Source organism: Ranitomeya variabilis, chromosome 8 (assembly GCF_051348905.1).
Source record: "Ranitomeya variabilis isolate aRanVar5 chromosome 8, aRanVar5.hap1, whole genome shotgun sequence".
In the NCBI taxonomy this organism is placed as follows: Eukaryota; Metazoa; Chordata; class Amphibia; order Anura; family Dendrobatidae; genus Ranitomeya; species Ranitomeya variabilis.
The window spans coordinates 217,695,109-217,711,392 of record NC_135239.1 but is presented as its reverse complement, the minus strand read 5'-3'; the positions used below and the strand labels follow the sequence as shown (position 1 = coordinate 217,711,392).

Here is a 16,284-nt window from a genome sequence, read left to right as displayed (position 1 = left end):
ACCAGTGAGTGGTTTATCGCAGCTCGTGCCTGTAATATTAGTTAACCCCTTCAGATGGATTACCTCGTGGGACATGATCGGACATCAGAAGGTATGTATCTTGTGCGGTTATTATTTTTCCAAGCGAGGGTGTTCCTGATGGATTGAGAGAACAATAAATTATTACAACAACCGCTGTGTTTATTTCATTAAACTACTTTTAAATCATGTGTGTGTGTTTTTTAACCCTTTCCTACAATTGGATTAATAATGGAAAGGTGTCATAATTGACGCCTCTCCATCATTAATCTGGCTTAATGTCACCTTCCAATAGCAAGGTGGCATTAACCCTTCATTACCCCATATCCCACCGCTACAGGGAGTGGGAAGAGATTGGCCAAGTGCCAGAATAGGCGCATCTTCCAGATGTGCCTTTTCTGGGGTGGCTGGGGGCAGATGTTTGTAGCCAGGGGGGGCCAATAACCATGGACCCTCTCCTGGCTATTAATATCTGCCCTCAGTCACTGGCTTTACCATTCTGGCGGAGAAAATTGCGCGGGAGCCCACGCCAATTTTTTCCGCCATTTAACCCTTTATTTCAGCAGCTACAGCGCTGAAATTTTGCACATACACACTACTAACATTAGTAATGTGGAATATGCAAAAAAAAGGGGATATGAGATGGTTTACTGTATGTAAACCATGTCTCATATCCTGTCGGGTTTGTGCAGGAGAAATGAGAAGCCGGCAATTGAATTAGCGGCTTTTATGCTATCTAGTGCTGCATTAAATATAAATATACATATATAGGTGTCTCACTGACATATATATATGTATATAGACACATTCTATGTGTATATATCTAGTCTATTCTAACCTGTCAGTGTGATTTTACTGTACACCGCGCTGAATTACCGGCTTTTCAAAGGACACCGGTGCGTAAAAATCGGACAGAACTCGCATGGTGCGAGTGCTGTGCGATTTTTTTCTCGCACCCATTGACTTGCATTGGCGAGTCTCGTCCGAGAATCGCAGCAATACGCAGCATGCTGCGATTTTTTTCTCAGCCGATCCAGATTTTTCTCAGTCCGATTTCGGCTGAGAAAAAAAACGCAAATCAAAAGACACCTATTAACTAACATTGGTCCGAGTGCAATCCGATTTTTTATCGGATTGCACGCGTCCGTTTTCCTCGCAAGTGGAAAGGGACCCTAATACAAAGGAGATTATATGTCCCTCCCCCTCTCAGATCCAGTTTAGAAAATCATTTTGCACCTATGATCCGGTTAAAGAGGTCCGGGATGAGAGGGAGAGGGTATGGATCACAGACTGCGATCTGATTGAGTTCACAGAAATCTAGGCAGTGTCGTAACCCTCCATCTTTTTTCGTCATAAAGAATAACCCAGCAGCAACAGGGGATGAAGATGGTCTGATATGTCCCTTTGTCAAACTTTCCGTGATATAGTCCTTCATGGCCTGCCTCTCTGGACCAGAAATATTATATAGTCTGCTATTTTGCAGCTTGGACCCAGGAATAAAATTAATGGTGCAATCATAATGGGGATGGGAAGGGAGTCCTTGGCACCCCTGCTCCAAAAACACATTCCCAAAGTCAGACAGGCATTTAGACACAGATTGGGTAAAGATCCCTGCAAACCGGGTACCCAAGCAGTGTCCTTGGCAATACTCACTCCACTTTACTACCTGCCGAGTCTGCCAATCTACCACGGTGTTGTGCAGCGTAAGCAAAGGTAGCATAAGAACCACAGTAAGAAGCTTAAACCCCGATATCACTGACGATAAGAAGCACAGCCCTTGATATCACCGACAGTAAGAAACTGAGACCCCAATATCAATGATATTAACCCCTTCACCCACGGAGATTTTTTTGTTTTTTCGTTTCCATTTTTCACTCTCCTTCTTTCCAGAGCCATAACTTTTTTATTTTTCCGACAATATGGCCACGTGGAGGCTTCTTTTTTGCGGGATGAGATGTACTTTTGAACGATACCATTGGTTTTACCATGTCTTGTAACAGAAAATGGGAAAAAAATTCCAAGTGCGATGAAATTGCAAAAAAAGTGCAATCCCACACTTGTGTTTTGTTAGGCTTTTTTGCTAGGTTCACTAAATGCTAAAACTGACCTGTCATTATGATTCTCCAGGTCATTACGAGTTCATAGACACCAAACATGTCTAGGTTCTCTTTTATCTAAGTGGTATAAAAAAATTCCAAAGTTTGCTAAAAAAAAATTAAAAAATGTGCGCAATTTTCTTATAACGGTAGTGTCTTCATTTTTCGTGATCTGGGGTTGGGTAAAGGCTTATTTTTTGCGTGCCGAGCTGACTGTTTTAATGATACCATGTTTGTGCAGATACGTTATTTTGATCGCCCGTAATTGCATTTTAATGCAATGTTGCGGCGACCAAAAAAACATAATTTTGGAGTTTTGATTTTTTTTCGCTAAGCCGTTTAGCTATCAGGTTAATTCTTTTTTTTTTATAGACTGGGCGATTCTGAACACGGCAATACCAAATATGTGTATGTTTGATTTTATTTTTATTGATTTATTTTGATTTGGGCGAAAGGGGGTGATTTGAACTTTTAATTTTTTTTTTATATTTTTAAATACTTTTTTTTTATTTTGCCATGCTTCAATAGCCTCCATGGGAGGCTAGAAGCTGCCACAACTCGATCGTCTCTGCTACATAAGAGCGATGCACAGATCACCTCTATGCAGCAGAATTGCAGGCTTGCTATGAGCTGTTGAAAACAGCTGACATGTCGCGGCTTTGAGGTGGGCTCACTGCCGGAGCCCACCTCAAAGCGGGGATACTACCAGCTGACGTACTTGGCGTTTCTTGAACCAGGCCTGTAACAAAATATAAAATTAAACCTGGAGAAAAATAAGGCCCAACGTGCTTGTCTCGCAGGCAACCTCTTAGCTGTACGGATGAATTCTAAATTTTTGTGGTCAGTAGGAACAGTCACCGGATGATTGGCCCCTTCCAAAAGATGTCCCCATTCTGAGAAGGTGACTTTAATAGCTAAAAGTTCCGTATTTCCAATGTCATAGTTCTTTTCTGCAGATGACATGGTATGAGAAAGGAATACACAAGCATGAAGCTGCATTTTGTCTCCAAAGCGCTGTGATAAAATGGCTCCACCGCAGAGTCTGAGGCGTCTACTCTGACAACAAACGGCAATTCAGGATTTGGACTAGTAATGGTGCGGAAGTAAAAAGTGTCTTCAGTTTGTCGAAATTCGCTTGTGCCTCTGGCGACCAGGAAGTTACTTCGGTTTTGTTTGTGAGTGAAGTAATTGGAAAAATGATTTTTTAAAAGTTTTTAATGAATCTTCTGTAGAAATTTGCAAATCCTATAAAGCGCTGGACGTCTTTTATATTTCTTGCGGTAGGCCAGTCAACTACTGCTCTGATTTTACTGGGATCCATGCTCAGACCAGAGTTCTGGTTTGTTCAAATTCACATTTTTCGAGTTTGATATAGAGATGGTTTTCTGTAGGCGTTCCAGGACTAACTGGACATGTCTGCGATGCTCCTCCAGGGAATCTGAAAATATAAGAACGTCATTGAGATAAACAACAAATCGATCCAAAAAATCTTAGAAAACATCATTAATGAAGTGCTGAAAGGTGGCAAAGGCGATGCTAAGGCCAAAAGGCATAACCAAGTATTCAAAATATCCGTATCTAGTTGTAAAGGCAGTTTTCCACTCATCTCCTGGGTGGATCGTATGAGATTATAAGCCCCTCTTAGATCGAGTTTGGTAAAAAGTCTGGCAGAACGCAGTCTCTCCAGACACTAAGGAATTAAGTGGAGTGGGTAGCGATTCTTAATGGTAATCTTACTAAGTTCCCCGTAATCAATACATGGCCACAGGGATTATTATTATTTATTTATATAGTACCATTAATTCCATGGTGCTGTACATGAGAATGGGGTGATGTACAGAGATATAGATATCGTTTACAGTAAACAAATTTACAATGACAGACTGGTACAGAGGGGAGAGGACCCTGTCCTTGCGGGCTTACATTCTATGGGGTAATGGGGAAGAGACAGAAGGTCGGGGGTGAGGCAGCTCTGGTGGTGGTGAGGCGGCAGCTCTGGTGGTGGTAAGGCGGCAGCTCTGGTGGTGGTGAGGCGGCAGCTCTGGTGGTGGTGAGGCGGCAGCTTGGGTGGTGGTGAGGCGGCAGCTCGGGTGGTTGGTGAGGCGGCAGCTCTGGTGGTGGTAAGGCGGCAGCTCTGGTGGTGGTGAGGTGGCAGCTCTGGGGGTGGGGAAGCGGCAGCTGTGGTGGTGGTGAGGCAGCAGCTTGGGTGGTGGTGAGGCAGCAGAATGGTTATTGCAGGCTGTGGGCTTTCCTGAAGAGATGGGTTTCAGGTTCCGTCTGTAGGATCCGAGGGTGGTGGATAATCAAACGTGTTGAGGCGTGGAATTCCAGAGGATTAGGGATATTCGGGAGAAATCTTGGAGGCGGTTGTGTGAGGAATGAATAAGTGTGGAGGGGAGTAGGAGGTCTTGGGATGAACGAAGATTACGTGAGGGAAGATAGTGGGAGATTAGTTCAGAGATATAGGGAGGGGACAGGTTGTGGATGGCTTTGTAGATCAGTGTTAGTAGTTTGAACTGGATTCGTTGGGGAATTGGGAACCAGTGGAGGGATTTGCAGAGGGGGGAAGCAGGGGAGTAGGGAGGAGAGAGGTGGATTACCCGGGCAGCTGAGTTGAGGACAGACTGGAGCGGTGCAAGAGAGTTAGCGGGGAGGCCACAGAAGAGGGTGTTGCAGTAGTCGAGGTGGGAGATGATGAGGGCATGCACAAGAGTTTTAGTACATTGTGGGCTGAGGAAGGGACGGATTCTGGCAATATTTTTGAGTTGGAGGCGACAGGAGGTGGCAAGAGTTTGGACGTGCGGTTTGAAGGACAGAGCACAGTCGAGAGTTATCCCGAGGCAGCGGATTTCAGGTGCGGGAGAGAGCGTGATGCCGTTTACCATAATAGATCGGGTAGGGGGGATACGAGAGATGGGGAAAAGATGATGAGTTCAGTTTTGTCTACATTGAGTTTTAGGAAGTGAGAGTTGAAGAAGGAGGATATGTCTGACAGACACTCTGGGATTCTGGATAGCAGAGTGACATCTGGGCCAGAGAGGTAGATCTGAGTGTCGACCGCATACAGGTGGTACTGGAAGCCATGGGACTTTATGAGTTTCCTAGGCCAAGGGTATAGATGGAAAAAAGTAGGGGCCCTAGGACAGAGCCATGAGGGACTCCAACAGAGAGAGGGCAGGATGAGGAGGTAGTGTGGGAGTGGGAAACGTTAAATGTGCGGTTGGAAAGGTATGAGGCAATCCAGGACAGGGCGAGGTCTTTGATGCCAAGGGAAGAAAGAATCTGTAGCAGTAGGCAGTGGTCGACTGTGTCGAAGGCAGAGGACAGGTCGAGAAGGAGGAGGATGGAGAACTGTCTGTTAGCTTTGGTTGTAAGTCATTAGTAATTTTGGTCAGGGCAGTTTCGGTGGAGTGGTGGGGGTGGAAGCCAGATTGGAGGTTGTCAAGGAGAGAGTTAGATGAGAGGTGGGAGGAGAGTTGACCATGGACATGCTGCTCAAGGAGTTTTGAAGCAAACGGGAGCAGTGATATGGGGCGATAGCTGGGCATAGCAGTTTGGTCAAGGTTAGTTTTTTTGAGGATGGGTGTGATGGTGGCATGTTTGAAGGCAGAGGGGAAGGTACCAGAAGATAGCGATAGGTTGAAAAGATGGTTTAGGGCTGGAATGAGGGTGTTAGTGAGGTTGGGGAGCAGGTGAGAAGGGATGGGGTCAACTGCACAGGTGGTGAGGTGTGATTTGGAAAGGTGAGTAAGTGCTCCTTCAGTGATGTTGCAGAGGGAGGTTATTAGGGAAGGGCTGAGGTCTGGTATATGGAGTGGTTGGGGTGGTGGAACAGTAAAGGTTTGCCATGTTTGGTCGATCTTGTTTTTGAGGTAGGTGGCAAAGTCTTCAGAAGAGATGAGGGGAGTTGGGGGTGGCAGTGGTGGGTGGAGGAGAGAGTTAAATGTGCTGAACAGTTGTTTTGGGTTGTAGGATAATGAAGATAAAAGGTTTGTGAAATAGGTCTGTTTAGCGGAGGTGAGGGCTAGTTTGAAGGCAAGTGTAGCTTGTTTGAAAGCAGTGACGTCGTCTGGCAGGCGTGTTTTCTTTCAACGCCGCTCCGCAACCCTGGATGCTTGTCAAATTTTTTTGGTGAGATTGTTGTGCCACGGTTGCATATTGAGTGTTCGCACTTTGCCATGCATGAGGGGCAACTGAGTCTATGGCTGATGTGAGGGTGGAGTTACAGAAAGCGGTGTCGCTGTCCGTGTCATGGAGTGAAGATAAGAAGGACAGGGGTAGAAGAGAGTATTTTCTATAAAATGAGTTATTTTCTACAAAAACAAGGGTGCTCCATCTGGCGAAGAAGAAGATTGGATGAAGCCTTTCTCTAAATTTTCATCTAGATATTCTTTTAGTACTTTCAATCCTGGCTCGGAAAGATTATACATTTGCCCTAAACGAATGGATGCTCCAGGAGGTAATTCAATGAGATAGTTGATGAGGAGGCAGTTAATCGGCTTTCTTCTTATCGCAGACCTCACTGAACTGCTGGTGCTGAGGTGGTAGTTTATCATCATTCTGATGAGAAATCTCGGATACTTGAATTTGCAATTGTTCTTACAGTATTCAGAGGGAAACGTAATGGTCCTCGATACCCAGTTGATAGACAGGTTATGGATTCAAAACCAGGGAATTCCTAGAATAACTGGAAATTTTGGAGAGGAAATAAGATAGAAACTACCAGCGTCATGATGATTCGGTTCAATACAGATTTCAAGTTCAATTTGTCACGATTCCCCCACTGAGTGAGTGTTCTATGGAAACTGTCTTGCTGAGTTGTCTGTGTCTTGATTGACAGCTTGGCTGTTCAATACTGTGATAGGCTTGCTGGGCTGTCGGTGCTTGATTGACAGCTCTGCTGTTCAATCTGTGACTGGGCAGTGCAGGACTTTCTCCAGGTGTTCAGTGTTCTGGTGATTTGTCAGCTACTTAACAGAGCTGTCTGCCCCTGATCCGTGCCAGATGTAGTTTGTGCTTCTTGGTGAGTGTTAGCCTGATTCTGTTGCTCTGAGTTCTGATCTTCTGCTGCCTGGCCCTTTGGACTGTATGCTGACTATCCCTTTGTCTTGTCCTTCAGCTTTTGAATCGCTATTATTATTATTTTATTATTATTATTATTTATTTATATAGCACCATTAATTCCATGGTGCTGTACATGAGAAAGGGGTTACATACAGGGTTACAGATATCATTTACAGTAAACACGTTTACAGTGACAGACTGGTACAGAGGGGAGAGGACCCTGTCCTTGCGGACTTACATTCTATGGGATAGTGGGTCAGTGCTATCTCTTGTTATTGACCCTGGACTGTTACCGAACTTACGACTTCATCTTTTCCCTTGGTTATCTATGTACTCTCTTATTATTATTGTTTATTTATATAGCACCATTAATTCCATGGTGCTGTACATGAGAAGGGGGCTACATAAAGAGTTATAGATATCACTTACAGTAAACAAACTTACAATGACAGACTGGTACAGAGGGGAGAGGACCCTGTCCTTGCGGACTTACATTCTACGGGATAATGGGAAACAGACAGAAGGTTGGGGGTGCGGCAGCTCTTGGTATTGACCCCGGAATGTCTGACTCTTCTGTCTCGCTGTCTGTCTGTGAGCAGTGACTAGCGTCACACAATTGTCTTGTAAGTAACAGGACCAGAAGATAAAGGTGACCCATCCACGGTTTCCGTATCGATTGGCATGGATTTAGTCCTACTTGCTATGTTATTATCAAGTGTAAATTGTAAGTCCATAAAATTCCCTCCTGCTCCAGAATCTAACATGGCAGAGGACTGTATTTTTTGGATCATAATTATGACCTGTATGGGAACGAAAAAAATGAGACCATGGTGATTGTTCTTTGCCTTTATCCTGCATTACAGATGAGATGGTTTTCAGAACCGGATCTAGCCGTTTAAAACCGCTTCAGCTTTGGCATTTGTGAAGGCTATGTTCCTTTTATTAGGACAATTAATGGCAAAATGCCCAGTGCCCCCACAGTAGAGGCATAAATTTGCTCTATGTCGTCTTTCTCTATACTGCAGAGAGTTTTTGGATGACATCAATTTGCATAGGTGCAGGCACACTTTCCAATTCCTGTTGTTTTTTTGTTAATGCTGATTGAGTAACGTAGTGGTGAGGGTTGTTTCCAAATACTTGCAGTCTTTCATTTTTGTTCAGTGAGACTCGGATCAATTCGGATACACAATTTAAAAAAGTCCTCTAAATTATCAGGGGTCTCGACCCTTGCAAGTCCATCCTTTATTAGCTCTAATAATCCTCTGCGAAATTGACTACTATGGGCAGCTAAATTCCATGTGGTGTCTGCCACCCAGCGGCGGGATTCGGAGGTATATTCAGGTACAGTCCGCCTCCCTTGAAGTAGGTTATGCAATTTGGTTTCAGCTGTAGCACAACAATTCGGGTCGCCAAACACTTGATCCATAGCAGTGATGAAGGAAACTAAGTCATTTAGGAGGTCAGAGTTCTTTTCCTCATAAGGTGAGGCCCATGCAAGAGCCTCATCAGTCAGGTAAAAGGTTCTGTTCATCATTAATCTCCTATCACTGATAAACAGAGAAGGTTGCATCTGGAAATAGGTACGGCACTGATTAGGAAATCCACGGTAATGATAACGATGGCCGCTGAAGTTTGCGGGCAGCAGCATGCGTGTTTTATTCCGGGCCGGAGTTACGCAAGTCCAGAAGTTGCCTCTGTAACTCAAGAATTTCCTTTTGCTAGGAATAGGTAGAAGTCCATGGAGCAGCAGTGTAGTTGGAAGGATCAGCAGGAATCATAGTAATAGCCAGGGGTCGATACATCGAAGCAGCAATATAATCTTGAAATGAAAGAGTAGGTGAAAGGAAGCTAGGTTAAAGGCTGCTAGCTCAATCATCTCGCAATGCCAGGTTAAGCAGGGTGTAGCAAGGAACAGTCCAGCAAGCTGAATAGCTCAGAGGGAAGAGCTGCTGCCTGGTGCACAACAGCTGCTGGGTGCAAGTCCGGACACCGAGTAATTGAGGACGACCATTGTTAAAAATGGGAGGAATGTAGGGATAATGGACTGTGCTGTCACATTCTTACCTCTGAAGACACCAATAGTGTGTATGTATTGTTATACGCCTTTGTATATATTGTGTCATGTGAAATATCAGGTACTGTAAGCCAAGTAATGTTAGTAATGTACAGTATAGGGTGCATAGTGTAGGACATAGTGTATAAGATAGGTATAGTATAGGGATAGATAGTTGACTGTAGTTAGACAGTGACATTAGGATAAGATATAGTTAATGTTTAGGATGAGCCCATGGTGGAAGGGGCTTGATGTTACTTCAAGTGATGTCTTCCTGTAATTACCTCGAGTTTGGAGTGCTAAGTGAGCAGTGCTGCCAAAAGGATGATCCATAGGAAGAGACACTTAAGGTCAGTATTAGCGATATCATGAGAAGTGACTGACTAGTAATAGTGGCCTTTTGGTTAAGGTTGGATCTGTGCGTTTTAAGACTGTGGAGAGAGCATGAGAACCGTACATAGGAGAGGGAAGGAGAGAGGGGCTGATATGGATGGAGTGCACAGAGTATGTGAAAGAGCGGTGGGTGTGAGTGACTGCAGCAGCTAGAAAATAAATGACACAAATACATGCGGTGAATACATTTTTTAATAAATTAACTGGGCACAAGTTTGTTTAAATGTCTCACCAGTCTCCTGCCCTGTCCACCTGCCCTGTCACATCTCCTGTCCACCTGCCCTGCCTCCTGTCCACCTGCCCTGTCTCCTGTCCACCTGCCCTGTCTCCTGTCCCCCTGCCCTGCCTCCTGCTCTGCCACGTCTCCTGTCCACTTGCCCTGTCTCCTGTCCACCTGCCATGTCTCCTGCCCTGTCCAACTATTCTGGCACTTGGATAAGATCTGTACAAATGGCTTCACATTGCTAGGCCTAAATATATAGTTAAGTTTATGCTTAGATCTAGCGCTAGTTTCACTTGTTACAATCAATTAACTAGCTTAACACATCAGGAGGCAATAAAATGCAGAGACAAACAAATGTGCTGCCGAACATGGAGCAAGTGAGAACCTGATAGCATCAGGGAACAATTCAGTAAGATGAATGAAATATATACCATTAATACAGGCATCACTCACCATCCTCATCACTATCATCACCATCCTCCTCATCACTATCACCACCATCCTCATCACTATCACCGCCATCCTCCTCATCACTATCACCGCCATCCTCCTCACTATCACCACCATCCTCCTCCTCACTATCACCTCCATCCTCCTCATCGCTATCACCACCATCCTCATCACTATCACCGCCATCCTCCTCATCACTATCACCACCATTCTGATCACTGTCACCACCATCCTCATCACTATCACCACCATCCTCATCACTATCACCATCCTCCTCATCACTATCATCATTATCCTCCTCATCACTATCACCACCATCCTCATCACTATCACCACCATCCTCCTCATCAGTATCACCACCATCCTCCTCACTATCACCACCATCCTCATCGCTATTACCGCCATCCTCCTCATCACTATCACCGCCATCCTCCTCATCACTATCACCGCCATCCTCCTCATCACTATCACCACCATCCTCATCACTATCACCGCCATCCTCCTCATCACTATCACCACCATCCTCATCACTATCATCACCACCATCCTCATCACTATCATCACCACCATCCTCCTCATCACTATCACCACCATCCTCCTCATCGCTATCACCACCATCCTCATCACTATCACCGCCATCCTCCTCATCACTATCACCACCATCCTCCTCATCACTATCACCACTATCCTCATCACTATCACCACCATCCTCATCACTATCACCACCATCCTCATCACTATCACCACCATCCTCATCACTACCACTACCATCCTCATCACTATCACCGCCATCCTCCTCATCACTATCACCACCATCCTCCTCATCACTATCACCGCCATCCTGATCACTATCACCACCATCCTCATCACTATCACCATCCTCCTCATCACTATCACTGCCACCCTCCTCATCACTATCACCACCATCCTCCACATCAATATCACCACCATCCTCCTCATCACTATCACCACCATCCTCCTCATCACTATCACCACCATCCTCCTCATCAATATCACCACCATCCTCATCACTATCACCACCATCCTCATCACTATCACCACCATCCTCCTCATCACTATCACCACCATCCTCATCACTACCACCACCATCCTCATCACTATCATCACCACCATCCTCATCACTATCACCACCATCCTCCTCATCACTATCACCACCATCCTCATCACTATCACCACCATCCTCATCACTATCACCCCCATCCTCATCACTATCACCACCACCATCCTCATCACTATCACCACCATCCTCATCACTATCATCACCACCATCCTCATCACTATCACCACCATCCTCCTCATCACTATCACCACCATCCTGATCACTATCACCACCATCCTCATCACTATCACCACCATCCTCATCACTATCACCATCCTCCTCATCACTATCACCACCACCCTCCTCATCACTATCACCACCATCCTCATCACTATCACCACCATCCTCCTCATCAGTATCACCACCATCCTCCTCACTATCACCACCATCCTCCTCATCACTATCACCACCATCCTCATCACTATCACTACCATCCTCATCACCATCCTCCTCATCACTATCACCACCATCCTCCTCATCACTATCACCACCATCCTCCTCATCGCTATCACCACCATCCTCCTCATCACTATCACCGCCATCCTCCTTTTCACTATCACCGCCATCCTCCTCATCACTATCATCCTCCTCATCACTATCACCGCCATCCTTCTCATCACTATCACCACCATCCTCATCACTATCACCGCCATCCTCCTCATCACTATCACCAGCATCCTCATCATCACTATCATCACCACCATCCTCATCACTATCACCAACATCCTCCTCATCACTATCACCGCCATCCTCCTCATCGCTATCACCACCATCCTCATCACTATCACCGCCATCCTCCTCATCACTATCACCACCATCCTCATCACTATCACCACCATCCTCATCACTATCACCACCATCCTCCTCATCACTATCACCACCATCCTGATCACTATCACCACCATCCTCATCACTATCACCACCATCCTCATCACTATCACCATCCTCCTCATCACTATCACCACCATCCTCCTCATCACTATCACCACCATCCTCCTCATCAATATCACCACCATCCTCATCACTATCACCACCATCCTCATCACTATCACCACCATCCTCCTCATCACTATCACCACCATCTTCCTCATCGCTATCACCACCATCCTCATCACTATCACCGCCATCTTCCTCATCACTATCACCACCATCCTCATCACTATCGCCACCATCCTCATCACTATCACCACCATCCTCATCACTATCACTACCATCCTCATCACTATCATCACCATCCTCCTCATCACTATCACCACCATCCTCCTCATCACTATCACCACCATCCTCCTCATCGCTATCACCACCATCCTCCTCATCACTATCACCGCCATCCTCCTTTTCACTATCACCGCCATCCTCCTCATCACTATCATCCTCCTCATCACTATCACCACCATCCTCCTCATCACTATCACCACCATCCTCCTCATCACTATCACCGCCATCCTGATCACTATCACCACCATCCTCATCACTATCACCATCCTCCTCATCACTATCACCACCATCCTCCCCATCACTATCACCGCCATCCTCCTCATCACTATCACCGCCATCCTGCTCATCACTATCACCACCATCCTCCTCATCGCTATCACCACCATCCTCCCCATCACTATCACCGCCATCCTCCTTTTCACTATCACCGCCATCCTCCTCATCACTATCACCGCTATCCTCCTCATCACTATCACCGCCATCCTCCTCATCACTATCACCACCATCCTCATCATCACTATCACCACCATCCTCATCACTATCACCGCCATCCTCCTCATCACTATCACCACCATCCTCATCACTATCATCACCACCATCCTCATCACTATCACCACCATCCTCCTCATCACTATCACCACCATCCTCATCACTATCACCACCATCCTCATCACTATCACCGCCATCCTCCTCATCACTATCACCGCCATCCTCCTCATCACTATCACCACCATCCTCCTCATCACTATCACCACCATCCTCATCACTATCACCGCCATCCTCCTCATCACTATCACCACCATCCTCATCACTATCATCACCACCATCCTCATCACTATCACCACCATCCTCCTCATCACTATCACCGCCATCCTCCTCATCGCTATCACCACCATCCTCATCACTATCACCACCATCCTCATCAGTATCACCGCCATCCTCCTCATCACTATCACCGCCATCCTCCTCATCACTATCACCACCATCCTCATCACTATCACCGCCATCCTCCTCATTTCTATCACCACCATCCTCATCACTATCATCACCACCATCCTCATCACTATCACTGCCATCCTCCTCATCACTATCACCACCATCCTGATCACTATCACCACCATCCTCATCACTATCACCACCATCCTCATCACTATCATCATTATCCTCCTCATCACTATCACCACCATCCTCATCACTATCATCATTATCCTCCTCATCACTATCACCACCATCCTCATCACTATCACCACCATCCTCCTCATCAGTATCACCACCATCCTCATCACTATCACCGCCATCCTCCTCATCACTATCACCGCCATCTTCCTCATCACTATCACCGCCATCCTCATCACTATCACCGCCATCCTCCTCATCACTATCACCGCCATCCTCCTCATCGCTATCACCACCATCCTCATCACTATCACCACCATCCTCATCAGTATCACCGCCATCCTCCTCATCACTATCACCGCCATCCTCCTCATCACTATCACCACCATCCTCATCACTATCACCGCCATCCTCCTCATCACTATCACCACCATCCTCATCACTATCATCACCACCATCCTCATCACTATCACCGCCATCCTCCTCATCACTATCACCACCATCCTGATCACTATCACCACCATCCTCATCACTATCACCACCATCCTCATCACTATCATCATTATCCTCCTCATCACTATCACCACCATCCTCATCACTATCATCATTATCCTCCTCATCACTATCACCACCATCCTCATCACTATCACCACCATCCTCCTCATCAGTATCACCACCATCCTCATCACTATCACCGCCATCCTCCTCATCACTATCACCGCCATCTTCCTCATCACTATCACCGCCATCCTCATCACTATCACCACCATTCTTTTCACTCTGGAGAACAAGCGGGGGAGGGGCCTAAAGTTTACCTGTGATGTCATTCGAGCCCCTCCCCCTTGTGTATGGGCGGGTTCTCGTGTCACTTGGAAGCTGTAAGTTTCCTGAGCGGCTGTGAGTGCAGAACACATGGAGGAGCAGTGAGGAGAGAAGCAGCCGTTCTCCAGCAGCGCCCACCACCCCGAGGTGAGAGGGAACGAGGACACGGCGGCGGCTCACACCCCTGCTCCGCTCCTTGTGCTGTGCTCGCCGCTCCCCGGGCTCCGCTATCTGCGCTCTTCTCTACCCCCGGGCTCCGCTATCTGCGCTCTTCTCTACCCCCGGGCTCCGCTATCAGCGCTCCCCTCTCCCCGGGCTCCGCTATCTGCGCTCTTCTCTACCCCCGGGCTCCGCTATCTGCGCTCTTCTCTACCCCCGGGCTCCGCTATCAGCGCTCCCCTCTCCCCGGGCTCCGCTATCTGTGCTCTTCTCTACCCCCGGGCTCCGCTCTCTCCCCTGGCTCTGCTATCAGCACTCCCCTCTCCCTGGGCTCCGCACCTCTCTCCCCTGGCTCGCCTCTCCCCGGGCTCCGCTCCCCTGGCTCGCCTCTCCCCGGGCTCCGCTCCCCGCGCTCGCCTCTCCCCGGGCTCCGCTCCCCTGGCTCGCCTCTCCCCGGGCTCCGCTCCCCGCGCTCGCCTCTCGCCGGGCTCCGCTCCCCGCACTCGCCTCTCGCCGGGCTCCGCTATCTGTGCTCTTCTCTACCCCCGGGCTCCGCTCTCTCCCCTGGCTCTGCTATCAGCACTCCCCTCTCCCTGGGCTCCGCACCTCTCTCCCCTGGCTCGCCTCTCCCCGGGCTCCGCTCCCCTGGCTCGCCTCTCCCCGGGCTCCGCTCCCCGCGCTCGCCTCTCCCCGGGCTCCGCTCCCCTGGCTCGCCTCTCCCCGGGCTCCGCTCCCCGCGCTCGCCTCTCGCCGGGCTCCGCTCCCCGCACTCGCCTCTCGCCGGGCTCCGCTATCTGTGCTCTTCTCTACCCCCGGGCTCCGCTCTCTCCCCTGGCTCTGCTATCAGCACTCCCCTCTCCCTGGGCTCCGCACCTCTCTCCCCTGGCTCGCCTCTCCCCGGGCTCCGCTCCCCTGGCTCGCCTCTCCCCGGGCTCCGCTCCCCGCGCTCGCCTCTCCCCGGGCTCCGCTCCCCTGGCTCGCCTCTCCCCGGGCTCCGCTCCCCGCGCTCGCCTCTCCCCGGGCTCCGCTTCCCGCGCTCGCCTCTCCCCGGGCTCCGCTCCCCGCGCTCGCCTCTCCCCGGGCTCCGCTCCCCGCGCTCGCCTCTCGCCGGGCTCCGCTCCCCGCGCTCGCCTCTCCCCGGGCTCCGCTTCCCGCGCTCCCCTCTCGCCTCTCCCCGGGCTCCGCTCCCTGCGCTCGCCTCTCCCCGGGCTCCGCTCCCCTGGCTCGCCTCTCCCCGGGCTCCGCTCCCCGCGCTCGCCTCTCCCCGGGCTCCGCTCCCCTGGCTCGCCTCTCCCCGGGCTCCGCTCCCCGCGCTCGCCTCTCCCCGGGCTCCGCTTCCCGCGCTCGCCTCTCCCCGGGCTCCGCTCCCCGCGCTCGCCTCTCCCCGGGCTCCGCTCCCCGCGCTCGCCTCTCGCCGGGCTCTGCTCCCCGCGCTCGCCTCTCCCCGGGCTCCGCTTCCCGCGCTCCCCTCTCGCCTCTCCCCGGGCTCCGCTCCCTGCGCTCGCCTCTCCCCGGGCTCCGCTCCCCGCACTCGCCTCTCGCCGGGCTCCGC

General features: G+C 49.0%; 1 protein-coding gene and 1 long non-coding RNA gene across 4 annotated transcripts in view; one reads left to right on the top strand and one right to left on the bottom strand.

Annotated features, from left to right (window-relative positions):
• Positions 1–1,752: 1,752 nt before the first annotated feature.
• LOC143788891 (uncharacterized) overlaps positions 1,753–16,284 on the bottom strand; it is a 334,430-nt gene continuing 319,898 nt past the window's right edge. The window contains exon 4 of the long non-coding RNA XR_013218743.1: positions 1,753–3,552. This is a non-coding gene — a long non-coding RNA (uncharacterized LOC143788891). The remainder of the gene's footprint in view (positions 3,553–16,284) is intronic.
• Positions 14,600–16,284, top strand: part of CAMKV (CaM kinase like vesicle associated) — an 80,200-nt gene continuing 78,515 nt past the window's right edge. For 2 of the 3 annotated variants that reach the window (XM_077277123.1, XM_077277121.1), the window contains exon 1: positions 14,601–14,720. The gene's annotated coding sequence lies outside the window, so the exon portion shown is untranslated. Of the gene's footprint in view, positions 14,721–16,284 lie in introns of all 3 variants that reach the window. The other variant, XM_077277122.1, reaches the window with a different exon arrangement.